We start from the raw sequence: 27,654 nt of genomic DNA, 5'->3' as shown, positions 1-27,654 counted from the left end.
CATACATTGGCAAGGGAGACAAATTTGGAAGCTGAATTCCATCAGGGTCCAAAACCACACTGGGCTCATGTAAATGTGAAATAATGCAGACAATTAACCAGAATGGTAAGATAACGAGACACAGACATAACGAGGATAGAACAGAGTGAAGCTTTTGTGAGCACTGTGGAATCTCTTATATTCTTCTTAATGAAGAATGTGGCTGCTTGTGCCAACTAATTGGTAATTGGCAATTGGTTTATTACTGTCACAGGTATTGAGGTACAGTGAAAAACTTTGGTTTGCATGCCATTCATAAGGATCATTTCATCACATCAGTACATCGAGGTAGTACAAGGGAAAAGTAATAACAGAATACACAGAATAAAGTGTCACCGTCACAGAGAAAGTGCAGTGCAGGCAAACAATAAGGTCCAAGGCCATGACAAGGTAGATTGTGAGGTCAAGAGTCCATTTTATCATACAAGAGGTCGGTTCAATAGTCGTATTACGGCAGGGTAGAAGTTGTCTATCAGAGTGAGGCCAGAGATGTACCAAAAACAAACTAAACCGACAGGCTGCACACATTTCGTAAGCAAAACAATATGACTCCAATCTAGAACATTACTTCAGGCAACACATTAGTATGATTTTGCATGAAAATGTATCCATGTTATATATTGATAATATATTTAAACTTTGGGATTATTCTGACCTTTAGTTCCTGTCTTAATCTACCATGGCCCAATTTTGAATTGGTTACAATGCAACAAGCTGAACTAAGTTTTCTGTTTACCAGAACATAAGCACACATATAAAATACTGTAGATGAAATTAATCTGAGATAAAGACAGAAAAGGCTGGAATACTCTGGATGTCGAGCCGATGAAAGGTCATTGACCTCAAAGGCTAACAGGTGTGGCCTGACACATGAGTATTTCCAGCATTCTCTGTTTTTTATTGGAGAAAGAAATGGCAGTCTTCCTGTCAGTCCACACACATACAGTACAGGAGGAGACCAGCCAGCCTATCACAGCAAAAAGAATTTCCCAGTTTTTCCCATTCTCCCATTCTTTCCCTCTCTCCCACAGCAACTCAAGCACTTACCTAATTCACTCCTATCAACCTACAAGGCAATCAAACATCTCCCCAGGTAAACAAATTTTCCTCATTTCCGTTTCTGGCTCTGGTGTTAATTACTTTAAAATTTAATTCCTCTTGTTAATGAACTACCTGCCAGAGAAATATTTTCTCCCCATTTGATATGTCAAATGCCTCATGAAATCTGGTCTAAGAACTCTGCCAGCTTCCCCAGCTTCTGTGTGGATAATTACCAGCGCAAACAGAGCAGAAAATAGTGTAGGTAGTTAAAATCTGAAATAAAAACAGGATGTACTATGAACACTCAGCAGATTAGACAGCACTTAAAGAGAGGAAAGTTAATTCATTAGCTGACCTGAGATTCTGAAGGTCAAAGATCTTAAATGGTAGGCTTCATTCCTCTCTTCAAGGATGCCATCGGGAAGGAGGTACAGGAGCCTGAAGACCCACGCTCAACATTTTAGGAACAGCTTCTTCCCCTCCACCATCAGATTTCTGAACAGTCCATGAACACATGAACACTGCCTTATTATTCCTTTCTTTTGCACTAATTTATTTTGTAATGTATAGTAATTTTTATGCTTTGCACTGTACTGCTGCTGCAAAACAACAAATTTCATGACTTACAAGTCAGTGATAATAAATCTGATTCTGATTCTGAAATGTGGAACGCTGCCTGTGGGAGTGTAGAAGCATAGAAAACTATAGGTTGAGTGCTGGAATATGAGATTAATTTCCAAAGTTTTCTGATTTTAAAATGATTGAAAGATGATGGCTTAGCCTGCAATTAAGATCAAAGGGGGATACAGATTTAACATGATCAATGAGCTGTCCATGAATGTGAGCTGATCTGAAGAATATGAGCAAGAGAAATCAAGGTGAAGATACAGTTCCTCAGCAGTTTCAGAGAAAGATCGTGAGGTCTTTGATGGAGAAATCTGAGGTTTAAAGTGTAGCATATCAGCAGCAAGCTCTTTGCTACCATCAGGAAGAACAAAGACAGCATGGGAGTACCATCCATTTGCCTCCAAGTCACATACTGCCCTGACTCAGAAGTACATCACCGTTCAATCATCATCCAAATCCAGGAACCCCCTGCCCAACAGCAACGTGGGAGTACATTCACCAGAGGTGCTTCAGTAAAGTGCCACACCACCACCTCCTAATAAATTCAGCCCTTGCCAACCATACTCACATCCCAAAAAATGTAAAAAAGTAGAAAGGCCTCTCAAGGCTGTTCTATCTTCCAATGAAATAATAGCCACCTACATATACATTCCTTGGCCTCATATCCTGCAATACCTTTGAGAAACAAACATTGAGAATATCTGCCCTTGACATTAAGGCAGCATTTGATTGAGTGTAGTATCAAGGAGCCCTGGCTAAACTGAAGTCAATGAGAATCAGAGGGAAAATTCTCCATTGATTAGAATCATACCCAGTACAGAGGAAGATGGCTGTGGTGGCTGGAGATCAATCATCACAGCCACAGAACATCTCTGCAGGAGTTCCTCAGGCTCTGTCCCAGACCCAAACATCTTCAGCTGCTTCATCAATGACCTTCATTAACTCGTAAGGTCAGAAGTAGAGGTGTTCACAAATGATTGCACAGTGTTCAGCACCATAGTTTGGGATTGTCTTCCTTGATGTGGAGGTGGCTGATGGAGGACCTGATTTAGATACACAAAATTATGAGGGGTGTGGATAGGGTACAACGTTGAGTGTGGGTCTTCAGGCTCCTGTACCTCCTCTCTAATGGTAGTAACGAGAAGAGGGTATGTCCCAGATGGTGAGGGTCCTTAATGACGGAAGCCGTTTTCTTGAGGCACCGCCTCTTGAAGATGTCCTCGTTGGTGGGGAGGGTTGTGTCCTCGCTTACATTGCCCCTCCCCCAAAGTATTAAATTTTTTTATTTACAGCGTGGTAACAGGAACTTTCGGCCCAACGAGTCCGTGCCGCCCATTTTAAACCCCAAATTAACTTACCCGTATGTCTTTAGAATGTGGGAGGAAACCGGAGCACCCGAAGGAAACCAGTGCACCCGGAGGAAACCCAAGCAGACACGGGGAGAATGTACAAACTCCTTACAGACAGCGACGGGAATCAAACCCTGATCGCTGGCGCTGTAATAGCGTCATTATATAGATATGTAGTATCTATAAGCAGATAGCAAAGGTTAAGGAAAGGGTGGGAGATTGGGACAAAATTTGAAAAAGAATGTCTTTCACCCAAAAAGTGGTTGAAATCACAAAGAAGGCATGCCAGTGGCTCTACTTCATTAGGAGTTTGAGGAGATTTGGCATGTCACCAAAGACTCTTTATAATTTCTATACAGTAAATATATGGTGGAGAGCATTCTGACTGGGTGCATCACAGCCTGGTATGGAGACTGCAAAGCACAGGATCGCAAGAGGCTGCAGAGGGTTGTAGATTCAGCCAGCTCCATCACGGGCATCTTCAAGAGGTGGTGCCTCAAGAAAATGGCTTCTGTCACTAAGGACCCTCACCATCTGGGACATGCCCTCTTCTTGTTACTACCATTGAAGAGGAGGTACAGGAGCCTGAAGACCCACACTCAACGTTTTAGGAACAGCTTCTTCCCCTCCGCCATCAGATTTCTGAATGGTCCATGAACCCATGAATACTATCCTGTTATTCCTTTTTTCATTATTTATTTCTTTTGTAATGTATAGTAACCTTTATGTCTTTACACTCTACTGCTGCCACAAAACAAATTTCACAACACACAAGTTAGTGATAATAAACCTGATTCTGGTTCTGATGCTGAAATGTGGAACACTGCCTGTGGGAGTGTGGAAGCATAGAAAGCTACAGGTTGAGTGCTGGAATATGAGATTAGTATAGATAGTTACTTGATATCTAGCACAGAGACAGTGCACCAAATGACCTCTTTCTCTGCTGTGTGATTCCATGACTCTAAATTACAGCCAATCCTGTCAGAATGCAATGCTACCAAGGAATATGTTACTGGAATCTTTTAATGGAATCTTTGAATCTCTCCAAGGACCTTGAAGTAAATAATGTTTTCTGGTTCCTGATTGTGGATAGCATCTCTTGAAAAAAAAAGCAAGTGCTCTGGCTAATCAGAGGTTATGAAAGTACAAACAATGAAGCTACCTGTTTGTTATATCACAGCACAAGGAGCTTTAATATCTGGGAATATACTGTATACCCATATGCGTAGACACTCATGGTTTCTGTAAATGAATTTCTATATTTATTCCCAATGACTGACAATCATAAAAACAGTTTCAGGTGTATCTTAAGTAGAATTTCACAATATAAACTTGCCAAAAAAAGTTGGTGTTAAAAATTTATCCATATATTTATTAGTAAAATCAAAGAAGCATTTATGGTATTTCCTTCTGAAAAACTAATTAATGCTGCAGTCCTGTAAATGACCCAATTGTACAATGTCATGGACTGAACAGAAACCAGTGACCTGCAGAATAGAAAGATGGACAGCTATTAATGAGTAACAAAGTCAATGTCAAAGTCGAGTTTATTGCCATATGCACAAGTACCTGGATGTACAGGTGCAATGAAAAATTTACTTGCAGCAGCATCACGGGCACGTCGCATCAGAGACACAATATTCTCAAGAAAAACATAAATTAAACATAAATTATTCAACATTCTACAAGAAAGAACACAATTAGAACAAAAAAAAGTCCATTGTACTGCAAAGTGGTCAAAGTGGTCATAGTGTTGCTATACTGAGGTAGTTATTAGGGTTGTGCAGGTTGGTTCAAGAACCGAATGATTGAAGGGAAGTAGCTGCTCCTGAACCTGGTGGTGTGGGACTTCAGGCTTCTAAACCAGCACGACTGCAGGAGATACGAGGGAGGTTATCTACAGTATTACTTAGAAATAACAGGAAATGATGATAAATGCCCAAGGTCTGATGCTATGTAAATTGTATTCCAACTACTTAAGCATGGGATGGAGTCAGTTCACTTGTGGTAATTGGTTTATTATTGTCACATGTATTGAGATACAGTGAAAAGCTTTTGTTTGCATGTTATCCAGACAGATCATTCTGTACATAAGTACATCAAGGTAGTACAGAAGAAAAAAAAACAAAATGCAGAACCTAGTGTTACAGTCACAGAGAAAGTATAGTGCAGGTAGACAAATAAAGTGCAAAGGCCATGACTAGGTAGACTGAGAGATCAAGAGTTCACCTTTATCGTATAAGAGGTCTAGTCAAGAGTCTTCTAACAGTGGGATAGAAACTGTCCTTGAGCCTGGTGGTATGTGTTCTCAAGTTTTTGCATCTACTGCCCAGTAAGTTGCAAAGAATCGAGAGAAGGCTGAGCAGAGGCAGGGAGTCTCGAAAACCAGGCTGAGAAAATGAGAATAAAATTCAAGGATGCCAAGTGCAAAACAAAGATACTAAAAAAAAGAATAAACATAGCAGGTACAATAACAATGTTTGAAAGAAATTTGAACAAGTACATGAATAGGAAAGGTTTAGAGGGATGTGGGACAAATGCGGGCATAAATTAGACGAGTTGGGCCAAAGGATCTGTTTCTGTGCTATGTTACTCAATGACGCTATGATTAACACAGGATATAACAGGAAAAGGAAAAAGTACTGATGGTCCATCGGCATTGTTTACAGGAACAACAATTTCTAATTATGTACCACATTTAATCAAGAATATCCCAAGGCACTTCAGAGGAGTATTATTGCACAAAATTTGGCACATGAGGAGATTTTCCAGGGACGTTTAATCAGAAGGGGTGGGTGGGAATTGAAAGAAATGTTTTTAGTAACACGACCATGAATCTGTGCCAGATTTCCATTTCCAGGTTCACAAGAGGTCTTCAAATACCTAACTGTAACCTACACACCAATGCAGAAGGGCAAGTACATTATATTAATTTACCAGTTAATAGAAAGTCATCAGGATGTTTCTAGCATGGCCAGCATTATTCATCTACCTCTAATTGCTCTTGAACTGAAGAGGTTGCAAAGAGTCAACCACATTGGGGGCGTAGCAGACAGCAAGGAAGGCTATCAAAGCTTGCAAAATGATCTGGACCAGCTGGGAAAATGGACTGAAAAATGGCAGATGGAATTTAATGCAGACAAGTGTGAGGTGATGCACTTTGGGAGGACAAACCAGGGTAAGACTTACACAGTGAATGGTAGGGCACTGAGATGTACAGTAGAACAAAGGGATCTGGGAATATAGATCCATAATTCCTTGAAAGTGCTATTGCAGGTAGATAGGATTGTAAAGAGAGCTTCTGGCACATTGGCCTTCATAAATCAGGGCACTGAGTACAGGAGTTGGGATGTTATGTTTAAGTTGTATAAGACATTGGTGAGGCCAAACTTGGAGTATTGTGTACAGTTCTGGTCACCTACCTACAGGAAAGATATCAATAAGCTTGAAAGAGTACAGAGAAAATTTACACGGATGTTTCCGGGACTTGAAGACCTGAGTTACAGGGGTCGGTTGGATTGGTTAGGACTTTATTCCCTGGAGCACAGGAGATCGAGGGGAGTACTTAAGGGGTATCTGAGGGGGAACTACTTCACTCAGAGGGTGGAGCGAGTGTTGAATGAGCTGCCAGTGGAAGTGGTGGACACTGGTTCAATTGTAACATTTAAGAGAAGTTTGAATAGGTGCGTGGATGAGAGAGGTATGGAGGGCTATGGTCCAGGTGCAGGTCATTGGGACTAGGCAGAATACCAGGCCAGCATGGACTAGGTGGACCGAAGGGCCTGTTTCTGTGCTGTAGTGCTCTATGACACATCAATTGGACAAGAGTCACATATATTGGCCAGACTGGATAAGGGCTGCAGATGTTCTTACAGATCATAGAACACCACAGCACAGTACAGACCCTTCAGCCCACAATATTGTGCCAACATATTATCCTCCTCTAAGATCTATCTAACCCTTCCCTCCCACACAACTCCCCATTTCTCTATCATTCTTCCCTGAAGAATATGAGTGATCTGATGATCCAGCAGTGCTCATGGTCACCATTCCTGATACTAGTTTTTCATTTTCAATTCACTCAGCTACAAAAAAAAAATTAATTCCTAGCTGCCGTGGTGGGGTTTGAACTCATGCCTCTGGATCAATGATTCTGGTCTCTGGATACCAGTAACATAGCCACTATGGTGCTGCACCACTGTAATTAATGTCCTTGGGAGGCAATAATGATATGTTTTTGAACTGAATTTTACTTAGATTGAAACTTAACATTCCCAGCATGGATTTCCCAAGGCTTGGATTGCTGCCCGGGGAAATAGAAATGAGACTGAGCTGCTTTAGATGCAGTTGACAACACATTTGAAAAAGACACTTAGCTGCCTTGACACACACAATGGGTGCTAGTTAACTCAGGCAGCCAGAGCAAGCACCTAAATTTTCCTTGAAGAAGATCTGTTGGATTGGCAGACACCCACCCATCACCAGTAGATGTAAGAAGTGACCACCAGCCAATGTTTTGTTCATTCCTAATTGGCCATGACACCACTGGAGACAGTCCACTGCTCATAAAGATGTAGGAAAGGAGATGGATGGATTATTTCCCAAGGCAGGATTTGTGTGAACTTTCTATCATGATGACAAATGCCAGAGCAAGTAGGTACTTCAGTTCTTATTCCTCGTGAAGGTTCAGGGGTGCCATTGATTCCATGCACATGGCAGTCTGAATACTAAACAAACAAGAGACACAAGAAATTCTGCAGGTGTTGGATGTATCTGGAGCAATACACAAAACGTGCTGAAGGAACGAAACATCAACTGTTTACTTCCCTCCATGGATGCTGCCTGACCTGCTGAGTTCCTCCAGCACTTTTTGTGTATTGCACCAATAAGATAGTCATCCATCAATCAGCTGGCGGGGAATCACAGGAGCTTCGTGCAGCTCTGTGCAAGATTACTAATTAAACATTTAACTAAACTAATCCCTTCTGCCTACAGAATGTCCACATTCTCTGCACATTCATGTGCCAATCTAAGACCCTCTTAAACACATATTTGCTTCCACCATCACCCCTCGCACACTGCCATATTCTGCTGTCAATTCTACTGTACGTCTGTAAAAATTTGCAAGAGTCTTCGGTGACACACCAACTTTTCTCAAACTACTAACAAAGTAGAGCTGCTGGCATGCCTTCTTAATGATTGCATTAATGTGTTGGGCCCAGGATAGATCCTCTGAGATGTTGATGTCCAGGAAATTGAAGCTGCTCACCCTTTCCACTGCTGACCCCTCAATGAGGGTTGGTGTGTGTTCTCCCAACTTCCCCTTCCTGAAGTCCACAATCAGTTCCTTGGTCTTGCTGATGTTGAGTGCAAGTTTGTTGTTGTGACACCACTCAACCAGCCAATCTATCTCACTCCTGTGTGTCTCCTTGTTGCCATCTGAGATTCTGCCAACAACAGTGGTGTCATCGGCGAATTTATAGATGGCGTTTCATAACTGGCACCAGCTCTTTAATTACAGAAATTATCCAAGTAAGTGAAAAATTCCTCAGCTATGATATTTGAACACATGTCTCTGGATCATCAATCCTAGTCCAGTACTCTTAACCATTTTAATCCTGTGGCTGTAAATCAGAACATGTGTTATAAATATTTGTGATTCTGTCACTATCCATCTGCAAGTTTCCTGTCTCTTCATCAATAATTAAAAGAGACACAGATGTACAACACATCAGTATGGGGAGAGTTTTATTAGTTGGTATTCCAAAGGTCTCAATCCCAGGGTATTGGTTCAAACTTCTCCACAGGAAATGGGGAATTTAAACATTCATGATTAAACAAATTCAGAACATGACTTAGTATCAATAATGGTGACACAGTAACAACTAGATCATGATTATAAAAAAAAACAATCAAGTTCATTAAAGTCCTTTAGAGTAAGAAATCTGCCCTCCACACTTAATCTTGTCCGTATGCGATTCAAAGCCATTCAGATGTTGTTGTCCTTTTTAATGTCCCCCAAAATAGCCCAGCATGTCACACAGATGAGGCAGACCTCTAAAATATAAGACTAAATCCAGACCAGCATAGACTCAGGCACTGCAAAGGCACACCCAGCTCAATCAATGGGACTCCATTGTTTTATTAAGTGAAACAAAGAAACTACCACCACCCTCTCTCTATTGATGAATCAATACCCTAGTGATTGCATTGTTTCATTCCATTCACAGTTCCTCAGATAATGAACCAGTCCATCTCAACTGCAGTAAAACTTGCACAACATTCAGCTTTGGGTTGACATAGCGACATACATGCCAGGCAATAAACGCCTCCATCAAGACAAGGTCTAACCACCCTTCCCTTGAAATTCAATGCCATGACCATCAGTGAATGTCCACCATGAGCACTTTCTCGGGGAAGAGGGACCATTATCAATACAAACAACCAGGCCAGCTGCACAAGTACTGTGGATACAAGACAGGTCAAAAACTGGGCATTTTGTCATATATAATTCACCTCCTCATTTCCCAAAGCCTTTCCATTATCTCCATGGTTCAGGAGTGATGGATTATTCTTCATTTGCCTGGATAAATGCCATTCCAATAACTCTCAAGAAGTTCAACATCAACCAGTAATACAGTAAATGGCAGGATCATTAGGAGCATTGATGTACAGAGGGATCTTGGGATGCAAGTCCATAACTCCCTGAAAGTGGCAACACAAGTGGATAAGGTGGTAAAGGAGATGTATGGCACGCTTGCCTTCATTAGTCAGGACATTGAGTATAAAAGTTGGGAAGTCACGTTGCAGCTGTATAAAACTTTGGTTAGACCACATCTGGAGCACTGTGTGCAATTCTGGTCACCACACGATAGGAAGAATGTGGAGACTTTGGAAAGGGTGCAGAAGAGGTTCACCAGGATGTTGCCTGAACTGGAGTGTATTAGCTATAAGGAGAAGTTGGATAAATTTGGATAGTTTTCTCTGGAGCATCAGAGGCTGAGGGACAACTTGATAGGGCTATAAAATTATGAGAGGCATAACATGGTAGATAGTCAGAGGGAGGAGATGGGGAAATACTAGAGGGCATAGCTTTGTGGTGAGAGGTGGAAGGTTTAAAAGGAGATTTACAAGTTAAGCTTTTTTTACACAGAAAATGGTGGTTGCCTGGATCACACTGCCAGGGGAGGTGGCAGAAGCAGATACAATAGTGACACTTAAAAGACATTCAGACAGACACATGACTAGGTGGGGAATAGAGAGATGCAGACCATGTGCAGGCAGATGGGATTGGTTCAGATTGGTATCATGGTGGGCACAGATTTGGTGGGCCAAAGACCCTGTTCCTGCACTGTACTGTTCTATGTTCTAATCAGGGCAAAGCAGCCCACTTTAAGCATTCACTCCTTCCACCACTAGCGTAATGTGGTTGCAATGTATGTAATGTGTAAAATGCACTGCAGTTACCCACTTAGGCTACTCCAACAGATTGTCCCACCAAGGCCAAGAACAATGTGGGAACACCACCACCCACAATTTCTCCATCCCACACCATCCTAACAAGGAAATATATTGCCATTCCTTCATTGTCACAGAGTCAATTTACCGGAACTTCCTGCCTAAAGACACTGGCAGCAACTTCACCACAAGGACATTTCTCATCAGGCTGGACAATAAATCAGGATGTTGCCAGCAACACCCACATCCCTTGAATGAATTTAAAGAATGTGGCTTTTATCTCCACTGCTGCCTCCTCTGCATCTGTTAACTGTACAATTGACTCACACGTTGCTGGAGGAAAAGCATATGCCCCTTGCACCTGACCACACCAATCTGTAAACCCAGTGACACATCACTAAATCTGGGTACAACCCTTACTCCCTCAGTACAGCTGACATAATATCATCTGGATGGTCATCATGCCTCTTAACTCTCAAGGACAAAATTAATTGCTTCAATTCAGCTGTAATTACAGATTCCAACTCCCAGCCCTCCCCCAGTAACTTTGAAGTTTCACCCATGCAATTCCATTCCTTTCCCTCCACAGACGCTGCCTGACCTGCTGAGTTCCTTCAGCAGTATTTTTTTGCTCCAGATTCCAGCATCTGCAATCTCTTCTGTCTCCAGTGATTTCTGTGGTAGCTTGTTGGAAAGTGAAAGCATTGAAAAGAGGTGTTTGTGTTATTTTTATTCAGCTCACTTTCCCCAAAAAGACTTCCCTAAAACAAGGCCAGAAGCAACATATGCATCTACAACTACTTCCAAAGGTCAACGCATAAGAATGGAGACCTGGAAGAGTCTGCCCTCCCTTCTCGATGATACTGAGGCTAACTTAAGACCTCATGCCCATGTTAACCCAGACCAGCCAACAGCATACAGTGAACAAAACCATGGGAGGTGGTAGAAGCAGATTCAATAGGGACATTTAAGAGGCATTTAAACAGACACATGACTAGGCAGGGAATAGTGGCCTGCTTACTGTTCCAGTGGGGAAAACAGAACATAGATCAGCACAGCACAAAAACAGGCCCTTCAGCCCAGCAGGTCTGATGAAAGGCTCTCCGGTCTATAAGTGTTTGTCTCCATTGCCTTGCTTAAGCAACGTTTTTATAATAAACCCTATAACTCTGCTTGTCGTAACATGCAACTCCCAACTCTGCATTATAATAAATTGCTGAATGTAATTTGAAGTTCCCAAGAATTATTGCATTGGCCTAGAACCCCTAACCTGCAGTCAATAAATTAATCAATCTTTGAAGTCATTAAGACAAGCAACTATAAGAGTTCCTGACATGAGATTACATTTATTATAGATGTGTAGAAGCACTGTAGGGCTATTCAGTAAACACAATTAAATTACAGTCCATATTCCATTGGTTAAGTGTTTTTCAACCTATACCCATTGCATTAGCCCTCATATGGCATGTAAAGCTAAGTTAAAATGAAGGGGTCTCCTGAGATTCAGTTGGTGAACTGAGTCATACTGATGGGCAACACCCCAGACTTGATACTTGAACTACAGTAAGTTTACTGGTCCCACTCAAGGCTTCAGGAAATGTAGCATCTGATATCCAACAGATTCAGGACAGTGGGGACTTCCTGCTCAGAACTACTATCCAGTGAGTACTGATGGCAAGAGCATTTGTGTGGGCATCAGCTGAAGAGTGAATCCCAATGGGAAAATATTGTGGATGCTGGAAATGTGAAATTTAAACAGCAAATTCTTGGGTTATGCAGCAGGTCAGGCAGTACCTGGGAAGAGAGTAACAGGGTTAATATTGCAGTGGTATACAACCTTCCAGCAGTATTGAAGAAAGTGCAAAACAATGCATGCTTTAAAATTCAGAACTGGAATCGTTTAAAGCACTCTTCAGTCCTGAGAAATATTCCCTGACATTCATTATCTACCTAATGGACACATTAAGAAAAGATGTGCGTTATATCAGAAGGCTTCTGTGGAACTGCATCCAACTTGACTTTGTGTTATCAAGGAAAATGAGGAGAACAGTTAAAGTAATGTTTACATTTAATTCCCAAAGTGCAAACAGTTTATTATGCAGGCTGCACATGGCACTCATTAATATCATTGTAAACCATTATTTTGCTTACTCTGGTGTATAATTATGCCTTGACATAATCTCTAAGAGAAATTAGACTGTTTAATGCCAATAATATGATAAAGGACAGAAAGTGGACCAAGACTATAAAATGCCATTTCCTAATTAGACAGCTTTCAAATTGGAAACAAGCTTTTTACTGATAACACTAATCTTTTTCATTGCCTTTATTTTTAATTTCTGAATGAGTATAATTGAAAGCAGTGCAGAAAGGACTCAGCTTGTCAGACAGCATCTGTTGAGAGAGATAAGAGTTAATGGTTCATGTTGACAGCCTTTCATGGGAAATGAATCGTGTATTCCTTAAGGTATGCATTACCCACCATACCACAATGTTCCTTACTTGAATTGCATGTATGTTTATTTTTTTACAAATAAAAGTCACGTAGTAGTTCTTGGTGGGATTAAGAGGTTGTGTTTACTGACCAGTAAGTTGTTCGTGATACAACCCTCCAGACCAACCCTGTTCTCTGCCACTCGTTCACTGCCAATGTCCTTAAGTATTAATGGGTAAATTCAGTGGGAGCCAAAAACAACCTGTATTGATAGATATTGAACAGACAGTTTTGCATTGAATCGTTTGTTATCTATTCATGAGCTACCTTTTTAAAAACTCGCATTATCTCAGCACCAGCTGAACTGCTGGAGGCTGATAATGTTCAGCAAAGTATGTAAGTGCATTTAGTGGTGTCATGTGACTATTGCATGATATAAACAGCCAGCACTGGAAATTTCCATTCACTGTTTTTTTTCTCCTCTCCAGCAGTTTGCTTCCTGGTAATGAACTGAAAAAAAAACCTCAAGTAACTTACTTGTGGTTGGCAACTAACCCTGACCCTTCTAGGATTCGTCAAGAGCTCAGAAGCTGCAAAATCTGAAACAGAAAATGCTGGAAGTATTCAGCAGGTCAGGCTGCAGCTGTGGAGAGTGAAGTTGCAAGTATTTCAGGTCAATGACCCTTCATCAGAACTTGTGTAGCACTAAGAGATGAAACAAGTTCTAAAGTGCGTGTGATGGGTGAAGGAGGAAGAAAAGAGGAAGGCGCATGATAGGCTGGAGGGCAGATGAGGTTGAGTAAAGGGGGCAATGACGTGGTTTCCTTCTTTTTCTGGATTGGGTGTGGTGGAGCGGTTAGACTACTGGACAGGCAATCCAAAGGTCAGGACAAACAATCCTAAAACCTGAGATCAAATCCCATCATTGCAGTTAATAATTTTCTAATGTTCGCAGTGGTGACCACAAAAATTACCGAATTGTCATTTTAAAAAAATCCATGTGGTGAACTAATGGCCTTCAGGGAAGGAAGTTGTCCCTCTTTATCCAATCTGGCCATTTGCAACCCCAGCCCACCACATGAGATTGACTCTTAAAAAGCCTAGCAAGCTACTGAGTTGTTGCCACCACCTGCTCAAGGGGCAAAATAGGAACAGAATATAGACCATGGAACAGTACAGCAGAGGAACAGGCCCTTCAACCCACAGAGTCTGCCTCAATCTTGATGCAGATTTAAACTCTATATTTGCCCGAGCATGGTCTATATCGTTCCATTCACTGCCTCATCATGTGCCTGTCAAATGCCTCTTAAATGTTGCTTTTGTATCCACTTACACCACCTCCCCTGGGAGCACATTCCAGGCACCTACCACTTTCTGTGTAAACAAAATTGCCTTGCAATTCCACCCCGCTTCTCTTCTTCTCTTTCCTAGCCTCTCTCTTTTCTCTACACCGCTTTTTTTCCTTTCTCTCCTTACCTTCGACCCATCCCCTGGTGGATCTGCTCTCCCCTCCTCCCCCGCACCTGTCTATCACTATCTCTTACCTACATCTACCCATCACCACCCTGTTCCCACCCCACCTCCCCTCTTTCGTCCACCTATCGCTGCTCTGCTTTTCCCTCCTATATATTGGGCTTCCCCTTTTCCTACCTTCAGTCCTGAAGAAGGGTCCTGACCCGAAACGTTGACCGCCTGCTTTTCTCCACGGATGCTGCCTGGCCTGCTGAGTTCCTCCAGCATCATCGTGTTTTTCATCTAGATTCCAGCATCTGCGGTGCTTTATTTCTCCTGCCTCGTAAATCTCCTTTGAGATTTCCCCCTCTCACCTTAAAATTATGCCCTTTAGTATTTGACATTTCCACCCTGGGAAAAAGACTCTGATTTCTACCCTATCTATGCCTCTCATAAATTTACGTACTTTGATCAAGTCGTCCTCAGCCTTCAACGCTCCAAAGAAAATAATCCAACTTTGTCCAACCTCTCCTTACAGCTAATACTCTCTAATTCAAGCAACATCCTGGTGAACTTCTTTTGCACCCTCTCCAAAGCATCCACATCCTTCCTGCAATGCAGCAGCCAGAACTGCACATAATACTGCAAATGTGGCCTGACCAAAGCTTTATACAGCTACAGCATGACTTCCCAACTTTTATACTCAATGCCCCGACTGACGAAGTATGCTGTACACCTTCTTTACAACCCCATCTACTTGTTTTGCCACTTTCTGGGAGCCCTGGACTTGAACCCCAAAATCCCTCTGAACACCATTGTTCCGAAGGGTCCTGCCACTTACTGTATACTTCCCTTGTAAATTTGACCTTCCAAAATGCATCACCTCACACTTGTCTGGATTAAACTCCATCTGCCATTTCTCTGCCCACATTTCCAACTGGTCTATGTCCTGGTGGATCCTTCCTCATGAAACACAACTCCACCAATTTTTGTGTCACCTGCAAACTTACTAATCAGCCAACCTATATCTTCATCCAAATCATTTACATGTATCATAAACCACAGAGGTCCCAGCACTGATCCTTGTGGTGGATCAGTTTAAGGTGGTTCCTTAAAGGTCACAGACCTCCAAGGGGAATAACATGCCTCCACCATTTCTGTCTTTTATGGCCAAGTCAATTTTTAATCCAATCTACCATGTCTCCATGAATCCCATGTGCCTTAATCTTCAAGATCAACCTACCATGAGGAACTTTGTTGAATGCATTACTAAAGTCCAGGTAGGCAACATCCACTGCCCTACCTTCATCAATTATCTTCCTCACCTTCTCAAAAAGCTCAATCAAGTTTGTAAAACATGACCTCCCCACACAGAGCCATGCTGACTGTCCCTAATAAGGATATGTTTTTCCAGGTGTAAGTAGATCTGCTCCTTAAGAATCTTCTCCAGTGCACTCCTTACCACTGATGTAAGGCTCACCAGCCTACAATTTCCTGGTTTATCTCTACTGCCCTTCTTAAACAGAGGAACGACACTAACTATTCTCCAGTCCTCTGGAACTTCACCTGTGGCTAGAGGGAACACAAAGATCTAGGTCAAGGTACCAGCCATCTCCTCTCTTGCCTCTCTCAATAACCTGGGATTGATCCCAACAGCCCTATGGACCTATCCACCTTGATGTTCTTCAAGTGATCCAACACCTCCTCCTCCTTGATATCAACATACCTCGAATATCAGGATACTCCTCCCTGATTTCACTATCTTCCATGTCCTTCTCCTTGGTGAATGTCAATGAGAAGTGCTCATTTAGTACCTCACCCACTTCCTCTGTATCCAGGCATAAATTCCATCGTTTTACGTTTAAGTACTCCTACCTTCTTCTTAGTTACCTTCTTGTTTTTAATATATAAAATTATTTTTATGTATAAAATGTCTTGGGATTCTCTTTAATCCTACTCACCAAGGACATTCCATACCCTCTTTTAGCCCTCTTGATTCCCTGTTTAAGTTCTCTCCTGCTTCCTTCATAGTCCTCAAGGGCTCAGTCCAATTTCAGCTTCCTAAACCTCACATCATGCTTCCTTTTTCTTTTTGACTAAATATGCAACATAGAACATATAGAACATAGAACAGTACAGCATAATACAAGCCCTTCGGGCCACAAAGTTGTTCCGACCTTTAAACCTCGCCTAAGACTATCTAACCCCTTCGTCCCACATATCCCTCTATTTTAAGTTCCTCCATATGCTTATCTAGTAATCTCTTGAATCTGACCAATATACCTGCCTCCACCACAGCCCCAGGCAGTGCATTCCATGCCCCAATCACTGTCTGGGTAAAACACCTTCCTCTGATATCTCCCTTGAACTTCCCACCCATTACTTTAAAGCCATGCCCTCTTGTATTGAGCATTGGAGCCCTGGGAAAGAGGCATTGGCTGTTCACTCTATCTATTCCTCTTAACATTTTGTACACCTCTATCATGTCTCCTCTCATCCTCCTTCTCTCCAAAGAGTAAAGCCCTAGCTCCCTGAGTCTCTCCTCATAATGCAACATCTCTCACCATTAGGTTCACGAACCTTGTCATCCTTGTCTTTCCTCCTCACAGGAACATGTTGGTCCTGAATTCTGACCAGCAGGCTTTTAAATGACTCCCACATGTCTGATGCACTTACCCAACAACAGCTGCTCCCAATCTGCTCACCCAGCTCCTGCCTAGTACTATTGTAATTAGCCTTTCCTCAAGTTAGCATTTTACCCTGAGGGCTGCCTTAAATTCTCTCCTTGTGGTGACGCACAGATCCTGAAAAATGAATTTCAAAACTCATTTTACATTAAACTTGACCTTCCTATCTCCTGCACACAACTCATTGGACTGATGATAGCAGGGTTTAAAGGAGTAAATTACAAGGAAAGGATGCCTGAACTTGATTTGTATCATTTTTACCAAAGAAACAGAAAATTTGATAAAAGGAGAGACAAGAGACTGCAGATGCTGGAACCCAGAGCAAAAAAACTCTGCTGGGAGAACTCAGTGGGTCAAATAGCATCTGTGGAGGCAAAGGGATGGTCAATGTTTCAGGTCAAGACCCTGCATCTGGAATGAGTTGGCAGCTTATTTTTTGTAATATTAAATGGACCTGAATTGGAAAACTACTTGCTCAGATGGGCAAACCAGAATCAGAAACAGAATCAGATACATTCCCTACTTCAAAGTCAAATAATTGGTAATTGGTAATTTGTTTATTATTGGCACATGTACTGAGATGCAATGAAAAACTTTGTTTTGCATGCCGTTCATACGGATTATTTCAAAACATAAGTACACCGAGATAGTACAAGGCAAAAGCAATAAGAGAATGCAGAATATAGTGTTACAGTTACAGAAAAAGTGCAGTGCAGGTAGACAATAAGGTGCAAGGGACACAATGAGGTAGATGGTCAGATTGTACAAGAGGTCCATTAAAGAGTCTTATAAAAGTGGGATAGAAACTGTATTTGAGCCTGGGGGTTCATGTTTTCAAGCTTTTGTATCTTCTGCCCAATGGAAGGGGAAAGAAGAGAGAATGTCTGGGGTGGGGGTGGGGGGGTGGATGATTATATTATGTTGTAGTTTTCTCCTGTACAAGGCCAATATAAGAAGAAGCAACAGTAGGATTGCCAATAGTCCTGTCTCATACAGGAGGCCCTGTGATTAAATGGTAATTTTGCTGCCTGGCACAAGATTAGTACAGGAGTCCCTTTATCCGACATAAACTTTCCCAGTCTGGGCATCCATTTTACAAGGATCAAATCCCAGGCTGGATTGGAACTAAACAATCCTGGGATATCTTTCATTCAGGAATCATGTGCCGGATTCAAGGGGACCAGGACTTTGTGGTTAGTGGTATGACGTTCTCCTCCAGCCTGGATATCTACATGCCCTAATTTCGACTTGCTCCTTCCTAACCATGCCATTAGTTTGCTGAGCTCCTAAACTCTGGAATTCCTTCTCTAAGCCTTTCTCATTCCTCTCTTAAAACTCTCCTGAAAGGCCAAATATTTCATTATGAGGCTTTATGTTTTGAAGTTGTGAAGTGCCTTGGGTCAATTTTGCTGTTAAAGGTGTTATAGAAATGGAAGATATTGAAGTTGTTATTGTAAATTGGTAATGAGGTGAGATAAACAGTTTTCCATAATCAGAATTCGAATCAGATTTAATATCACCGACATATGACATGAAATTTGTGGTTTTGCGGCAGCAGTACAATGCAAAGACATAAAAATCTATAAATTACAAAAATAAATAGTGCAAAAAAAAGGAATAATGAGGTAGTGTTCATGAGTTTATGGATCATTCAGAAATCTGATGGTGGAGGGGAAGAAGCTGTTCCTGAATTGTCGAATGTGGGTCTTCAGGCTCCTGTACCTCCTCCCCGATGGTAGTAACATGAAGAGGGCGTGTCCCGGGTGGTGAGGGTCCTTAGTGATGGATGCTGCCTTCTTGAGGCACTGCCTCTAAGGTGTCCTCAATGATGGGGAGGTTTGTGCCCGTGATGGTGCTGGCTGAGTCTACACCCCTCTGCAGCCTCTTGCCAAGACTGAAGGGACCTGATCTTAAAACTGGAAGTCAACTGCTTAGGAGGGAACGGTTGAATTTGCTTCCCCAACAATCAATGGATGCTGGTTCATTTGGGGTTTTCAACAACTATTTGTTTGTTAATGGTATCAAGGCGTTATGGTGATAAATAATTCAATGGCAGAGTAGACTCAAGAAACTGGGTGTCCCCCTTCTGTCCTAGTGTGCAGACAACTGAAAGTAGCATCCCCTGGAGAGCTGACCTTCTCTCTGTTCAGTTGAAGCATAACTCCCTCTGCTTTCTCTTCCAGACTTTGAGGTATTTTTTATCCATTTTTCATTGCTTTCAGTGCACCAGATTTTTGGGGAGATAGGCACCGGAATTCAATTGTTCCACTCCATCCGTCAAGCAGCATCTGTGGAAAGAGAAACAGTTAATGTCTCATGTTGAAGACCCGCCATCAGAACTGGGAAGGGGAGAAACCAAGTATATGGTGGTACTTAACAAAGTTGTCCTCTGGGTCAGGGTCATACCCTGAACAGTTGCAACAAATAGTCCTCCTCCAGTAGACACTTGGACTGGTCTGGTGCATGAATAAGAAAGATTTAGAGGGATATTGGCCAAGCACGGTTAAATGGGACTAGCTTAGATGGGAATCTTGGTCAGCATGGATCAGTTGGGCCAAAGGGCCTGTTTCTGTGCTGTCTGACTCCATGACTTTATCCTTCTTGATCTGTCTGCTGCCTTTGACACGGACAAACACACCATCCTCTTACAGTGACTCTCACCATCATTCAGTGAGATGACTTTGTGCTCCCCTGGGTTCAACCTTAATAGATCAAACTTTTTCTCTGAGTATTGAAAAGACTAAAGCCACTGCTTTTAAACCTTGCCATAAATTCTATTCCCTGGTCACAGGCTCCAACCCTTTCCCAAACTACCATCTGAAACTGAACCAGCCTTGCAACCTTGGTGTCGTTTTTGACCCTAAGATTAACTTTGGACTGCACACCTCTGGCATCATTGTCCACCTATTTAACATTGGCCTCACTGTTCCTATTGGTCATCAGCTATTGGCCCCATTGGTCATCAGCTGCTAAAACCTCATTCATGTCTCCAAACTGATCTGTCCTTATCCACTCCTGATGGCCACCCCCAGTAAATGTGAAATCTTCTAACATTTACACAGTGTTAGAAGGACCCTGGAGAGTGTTGCAGAACAGAACAAGTGGGTAGTTCTCTGAAAATGGTGGCACAGGTAGACAGGGTGGTGAAGAAGACGTTTAGCACGCTTGCCTAGAGGTGTATAAAATTATGAGAGGTATAGACAGACAGCAGGTGTCTATTTCCAAGGGTCAAAATGTCTAAAACTAGAGGGCATGCGTTTAAAGTGAGAGGGGGAAAGTTCAAAGGAGGTGTGCGGGGCAAGTTTTTTTACACAGAGCAGTGGGTACCTGAGTGTGCTGCCGGGGTTGGTAGTGGAGACAGATACAATAGAGGTGTTTAAAAGGCTCTTAGACAGGCACATGAATATGCAGAGATGCAGAGATATGGACCTTGAGCAGGCAGAAAGTATCAGGTGTCATTAGCTTAATTAGTTTGACACAAAGTGGTGGGCCGAAGTGTCTGTGCTGTACTGTTCTATGTTGTATGTTCATCTGTCAGGGCATTGAGTACAAGGTTTGGGAAGTCCTGTTACAACTGTACACGTTGTTGGTGAGACCATACCTGGCATATTGTGTGCAGTTCTGGTTACCTAGCTATAGGAGGGATGTTATCCTGGTGACCTGGCTATAGAGGGGTGAGAGGTGACCTTATAGAGGTATATAAAATCAAGAGGAGCATAGATAAGATGAATGGTCGTGGTCTTTCTCCCAGGGTAGGGGGTTCTAAAACTAGAGAGCACACTGTAGGTTTAAGGTGAGAGGGGAAAAATTTAAAGGAGACCTGAGGGGCAATGTTTTCACACAGAGGATGGTGGGTATATGGAATGAGCTGCCAGAGGAAGCGATAGAAACAGGTACAATTACATTGTTTAAAGGACATTTGGACAGCTACATGGATAGGAAGGGTTTGGAGGGATATAGGCCAAACTCAAGCAAATGGGACTAGCTCAGGTAGCCAACTTGGTCAGCATGGACAAGAGAGACTGAAGGGCCAGTTTCCTTGCTGTATAACTCTGTGACTCTATGATACTCTGCAGTCCATCTGTTGAATCACATCAAGTTCTGCTCTCTCATTATTTCATTGTTCTGAATTGTCTCCCAGTGAAGCAATACTTGGGTTTTATAAATTGTCATCCTGCTTCTTCAATCCTTCCTGGACCCTTCCCCTATCTCTGCCCTGGAAACCTCTGAGGAACCAGCAATCCTCCCTTCTCAAGTTCACTGATATTAATTCCTTCATCATGCCTTTAATCCTCTGGAACATTGTCCCTGAACTTCTCTGCCTTTCTGCACTTTCACAATGGTCCTTAAATCCACTTCCTTGACCAAGCTTTCAGTCATCTGCCCTGTGAAACATCTTGGGAAATTTTATCTTTAAATGGAATGCATGAATTTGTTGTTGTTGTCGTACTAGTTGCTTTTGTTGCTGTTGTATGCCGGATCTTGCACGGCTACTATGACTGCCAATCTGGCTCTATTTTCTTTACTGTCAACTACAGGACTGCGCCAAAATCAGGTCAATCAGCTTGCCTTGCTTGTGCATATGATCCATATGTGAACATGTGCCAGGGTAAAGCATCAGTCAATATTTCATAACCTGTATCAACATGTTCTTAGCTATTACTTATCACAGCTAGCTGCCTCCTCCTAAGAACCACCCTGCAAATATGCAGCAACCAACCATTCCTGTCACACCCTCCACATTCCCACCACTACCTCCAACCCCAACAATTCACAGTGTGATCTGTGGTTTGTATGACATACTTAGTCTAACTGCTGCAGCCTAGAGATTGCAACTTCTCAGTCTGCGGTTAGATGTCAATTCTAGTTGACCAGTTTTTTATCAGCTAACATTTCTGCTAACACAAATAACTCTTTAGCTGCTGGGCAGAAATCACCAGGAATGGCTTTTGTTGTTGTTGTATGCCTGACAGGTCAGTTTGGTAATGTTACTACTGATATAAACTTTTAAAAAGTAAATTAATTAACTTATTAACTTATTTCCTAGAAAGTGTCCTGACTGGTTGCATCACAGCCTGGTACAGCAATTCCAATGCACAGGAATGCAAGAGACTGCAGAGAGTAGTGAACACAGCCCGGTCCATCATGGGCACAGACCTCCCCACAGCATCTACAGGAGGCACTGCCTTAAGAGAGTGGCATCTATCATCAAGAATCCCCACCATCCAGGTCATGCCATCTTTTTGCTGCTACTATCAGGCAGGAGGTACAGAAGCCTGAAGTCCCACACCACCAGATTCAGGAACAGAGATTTTCCTACAGCTATTAGGATCTTGAAGCGACCTGCACAATCCTAACCCTACCTCAGCAATGGAACACTACAGATCACTTCTTGCACTGCCACAGACTTGTCTCTGATCGTGTCTTTGTTTTGCACCAAGGTCTTGTTTTTGCACAATCTTTTTTTCTCGCTTTCTTCACTGTCTTTTATGATTTATGTATAACTTATGTATAATTTAAATTCTGTGTGTTGTCTGTACCTGTGACACTGCTGCAAGCAAATTTTTCCTTGTACCTGTACCTCACCATACTTGTGCTCATGACAATAAACTCAATTTAGAGTCATATAGTCAAAGAACACTACAGCAAAGAAACAGGCCCTTCGGCCCACCTAGTCCATGCCGGCCTGGTTTTCTGCCTAGTCCCATCTATCTATACCCAGACTATATCCCTCCGTACCTCTCTCATTCATGTACCTATCCAAACTTCTCTTAAATGTTACAATTGAACACGCACCCACCGCACCCGCTGGCAGCTCATTCCACACTCGCACCACCTTCTGAGTGAAGTAGACTCCCCTCAGATTCCCTTTAGATATTTCACCTTTCACCCTAAACCTATGACCTCTAGTTCTAGTCTCACCCAACCTGAGGGGAAAAAGCCTGCATGTATTCAATCTATCTATACTCCTTATAATATTGTATACCTCCATAAGATCTCCCCTCATTCTCCTGCGCTTCAGGGAATAAAGTCCTAACCTATCCAACTTATCCCTGTAACTCAGGTCCTCAAGGCCCAACAACATCTGTGTAAACAGAACCTCACCCTCCACCTCTAAGCCTCTTGAGCCAAAGCCTCAGCTCCCCACTCTTACACTGGCTCACTCATACAATGGCCACTCCAAAATCTGACTTGACGTAATCTTTTTGGAGCTGGTTCCCAAGTCAGATAGAAGAACTGGCTGTGTACTCATCACACAGTGGCCTTTTGTCTCTGTTTAATCAATAGTCATACCTACATCTTGAACACAATCATGCCCAACTGCATTCTTACCATAACAATTTGTACCATGTTGTTATTAATGACTTGCAACTTATACATACACAAACACAAAGGTCTAAAATGCTTTGCAAGACCAATTATCACATACTGTGGGAGTAGTTTTAACAGAAGGATCTTTAGTTTTTATACAGAACCCACATTTATTTCCCGTTCCTGATTGTGCTGGAGAAAGTGGTAGTGAACCATTGCATTCCCTCTGGTGATGATGCCCCCACAGTGTTATTGGGTAGAGAATTGATAATGAAGCTCTAGCAAAATTTCCAATTCAGGATGGAGTGTGCCTTGGAGGACAATCTGCAGGTGATGGCATTCCCATTAGCCCATTGCCTCTGTTCTACCTGGTGGTGGAGGTCATGGGTTTTGAAAGTGCTGCTCGGAGTAGCCGAGGTAAGTAACTGCCATGTATTTTGTAGATGGTCCATTATATAGTCACAGTGTTCTGGTGGTAGAGCCTGTGAATGCACTTTAGGTTGGAAGATCAAGGTGTCAATCAAGCAGAAGGCTTTATTCTGGATGGTGCCAAACTTGAAAATGGGAACTGCACTCATCCAAGCAAGCAGATAATATTCCGTAACACGACTGACTTATAATTTTTAGATGGTGAATAGAATCTAGGGTAGCAGGAAGTTAGTTGCCATATACCCAGCCTCTGACCTGCTATTAAACTTTATTTACAGCACGGTAACAGGCCCTTCTGGCCCAAAGAGTCCATGCCACCCATTTAAACCAATGTTAACCTGCCCGTTGTCGTAGTATTTATGTTACTGATTCAGTACATTTCTGGGCAACGATGACCCCATAAGCTTGACGCTGGGAGACTCAGGGATAGTAATGTCATTGAATGTCAAGGATAGATGGTCAGACTCTCTTACCAGAGACGGTCATTGCCTGGCATTTATGTGGATTGCAGCAATCAGTGATGGCTCACCACCAGCTCCACTTGGCAACTAGAGGTGGACAATAAATGCTGACTTTACCATCAATGTCCACAGCCCAATGAGAAAAGTACACAATGGAGTTGGTGTTTAATTGGAAGAAGATTAGATTCAAACCATCTTTCTCTATCATATGTAGTGGTGTTATTCAATGCATAGAAGTTCTTATCCTATTGGCTAGGCCATTACTGTTGGGTTGTTGAAACCCATGATGCTGCTTTACCAATGATAAATACACACAGTTGCTGTGTCAATGATCTTCACTCCTATGAAGTTCAAAGCAGTGCTTCGTTTCCCCTATGAAAAGCAGCACAAGGTATCACTGCAACAGGACTCTCCGTGATGGTGCAGTGCAACTGTATGCACGCTATCTCCCAGTCACAGAAAAACCACAAACTCTGCAAAGCCATCAGCTATCTTAGCCCATTATGCCAACCATATCCCTTAAAGCAAATATTCATATGCATATTTGAAACAGTATCAACGAACTGTAGCACCAGTTAACCCAGGATGGCTTACAGATCATGGCTTGGGAAAAGCAGAAGTGAAGATGGATTGGCGGCAGAGAATATTGTGTGCCCTTAAGCTGTCTTTAGCTAGGCTGGGGTATTAATTTCACAGAATCAAATAAAACCAAGAATCCACGTGATCATCAATAAATAGGCAGATCACTTTTCTTATTACAGAAAATGATAAGCATTTAAAGATTATCAACGGCAGGTCTCTGCAATTTGTCATTGGCATTCCAAGAAACTTTATTAAGAACGTGAACAAAATGTCATGTCCTTTTCAGTCAACAGCAGATCACCAATTTACTGTATCATTGAAGATAATTAGTGTCTGAGCTGGTGTTGAACTTTTCCATTCATTTACGAGGTCTGGGTGTCACAGATAAGGTTAGAAATTGTTCACCCCAAATTACAAAGTTTATTTAACAGCACTTCTGTGCATCAATGTTACACCATCCAAGAGATATTCTGGATGTCTCAATCCAAAGGAGGTCATTTCTACAATCTAAAAACATGGATAGGCCCTCAAGCTCATTCTTTTAGATCCTCAACCTTACAACGAATTTTGTATTTTACTTTTTATGTTTTATCCAAGAAATAATGCAAGTTTTGTTTTAATAATTTTCAAATGATCATACCACTCCTGACCAAAATTAGCCTCACCTGATAATAAAGGGACATAAGGAGCCATTTTATGAATTACTTTGAACAGCTATATTAACATCAGTATCTATTAGAGTTGTGCAAAAAAAAGGCCAAAGCAACACTGGACTATTATTCTCATACTCCTGTTTACAAGATGCCATTGAGTGAACTCATATGGTTTTCCATCTGGCAATATGTTGTCACATGTTGGTTTCTATTAAAATTGCAATTGATCAATCACCCCTTGGTATGCCTCTTGCAAAGCACTTGATGGGAATCCAATCATCGTCCCTGCAGAAAAAAACAGACTCCCCATACTTGCCATGTCCTGATTAGCTTCAAAATCAAAGGGAGTGTTTAGATCATTGCCGTCATGAGGCAAACAAGAAGTATTATAACAAAGGGGAGCTTTGTACAATGCTGTTCAGATCTGCACAACAGATGACATTTTATACACTTATGAGATTTTTGATAGCTCCCAACTAACTAGCTCTTTTTCATTTGGGTATTTATTAAAAAAACAGAGCAAGTCACAGCCTTCTTGGGCTCATGATCTAACCACATTATTTAATTACAGTTTGTTACTTAATTGATCACAACTAGGCCAAAAATCCTGTGATTTCTTTTGTGTAAAAGCCAATTCCTGCTTTTTTATTGAGAAAATAATGCTGTCAGTAAAAGAAATCTTAAACCTCTTGCACTATTAGCTCTTTTAATAAAAGTTTTTATGGATTTTTGCTTTTGAAAGTTTCCTCTCAGACTTCCCCTGTGGAGACATTTTTCCTCATCCTCAAGAGCAGACAGCGAACTGAGTCCTTGACCTTTCCAAATGCAGTTCCATTGAGCTAACCATTAAAAGGTATGTTAGATACAATCAGTATGGTCAGCATTAGGCACAAGGGATGGCAGGCAGGATAATACCTGTAACCCACTCAGGACCTTCGAAGCATTAATGTTAGTGATGTTCCTGTGGGCCTCAACCTTCACCCAGAATGCAGCACCAGCAACTGTATCTCTTCAGATCCTTACCAAGTCATGCCAAGGCCAGTCCACACTCACTCCAATGAAAGAAGAAGAAGAGGAGCAGAAAAGAATAAAACAAAGGCAATGCTGGAACTGCGAGATCCATTCTGCAGAGACAAAGCAATGCAAATGCCGGGAATCCAAAAATTGCTGGAAATATTCAGCAGGTCAGGTAACATACGTGGAGAGAGAAACTACAAAACAGATCATTGACCTTCCATCAGAGTTGACAAGTTCTGATACACTGGAAAGGCTGCTTATCTGAAATTGTTGAATTCATTAAGTTCTATGGGCTGCAAATGCTTTAAACTACATTGCAGATGCTGAAATAAAAGCTTTCACTGCCCTCTGTCAGCCAACACCACCACCACTTGTGTCATTCAGTCTCTCTTGGTCTCCGCCTTCTCTCCAGTCCTCTCCCAATTCTACAAAAGGAATCAGAATCAGGTTTATTATCACTGACTTATATGACGAGAAATTTGTTGTTTTGGGGCAGCAGTACAGTGCAAAGACATAAAATTACTATGTTACAAAAATAAATCAACGGTGTAAAAAAAGGAATAACATATTTGATATCTAACTTTTCTCAGAGCAGACAGAGGTGATCGACCTGAAATATTGACTTTGTTTCTCTCACCACAGATGCTGGATGACCTGCTAAACAATTCCAGGTTTCACCATTTTGACGAGCTCAGCCCACCAATTTCATCAACTTTGCCCCCAACTTCCACCCTGCCCTCAGACTTACTTGGTCCATCTCCGACACCTCTCTCCACTTTCTGGATCTCTCTGTCTCTGTCTCTGGAGACAGATTAACCACAGGCATCTTTCACAAACTCACTGTCTCCCACAGTTACCTTGACTACACCTCTTCCCACCCTGTCACTTGCAAGGATACTATCCCCTTCTCCCAGTTCCTCTGCCTCTGTCACATCTGTTCCCATGTTGAGGCTTTCTACTCCAGGACATCGGAGATGTGCTCTTTTTTCAGTAAACAGGGTTTCCCTTACACCACCATCAATGCAGCCTTCACCTGCATCTCCTCCATTTCCCGTACGTCTGCCCTCACTCCACCGCTCCCTCCTCCCCGACATAACAGGGACAGGATTCCCC

Source organism: Pristis pectinata, chromosome 4 (genome assembly GCF_009764475.1).
Source record: "Pristis pectinata isolate sPriPec2 chromosome 4, sPriPec2.1.pri, whole genome shotgun sequence".
In the NCBI taxonomy this organism is placed as follows: Eukaryota; Metazoa; Chordata; class Chondrichthyes; order Rhinopristiformes; family Pristidae; genus Pristis; species Pristis pectinata.
This window is presented reverse-complemented; position numbering follows the sequence as displayed.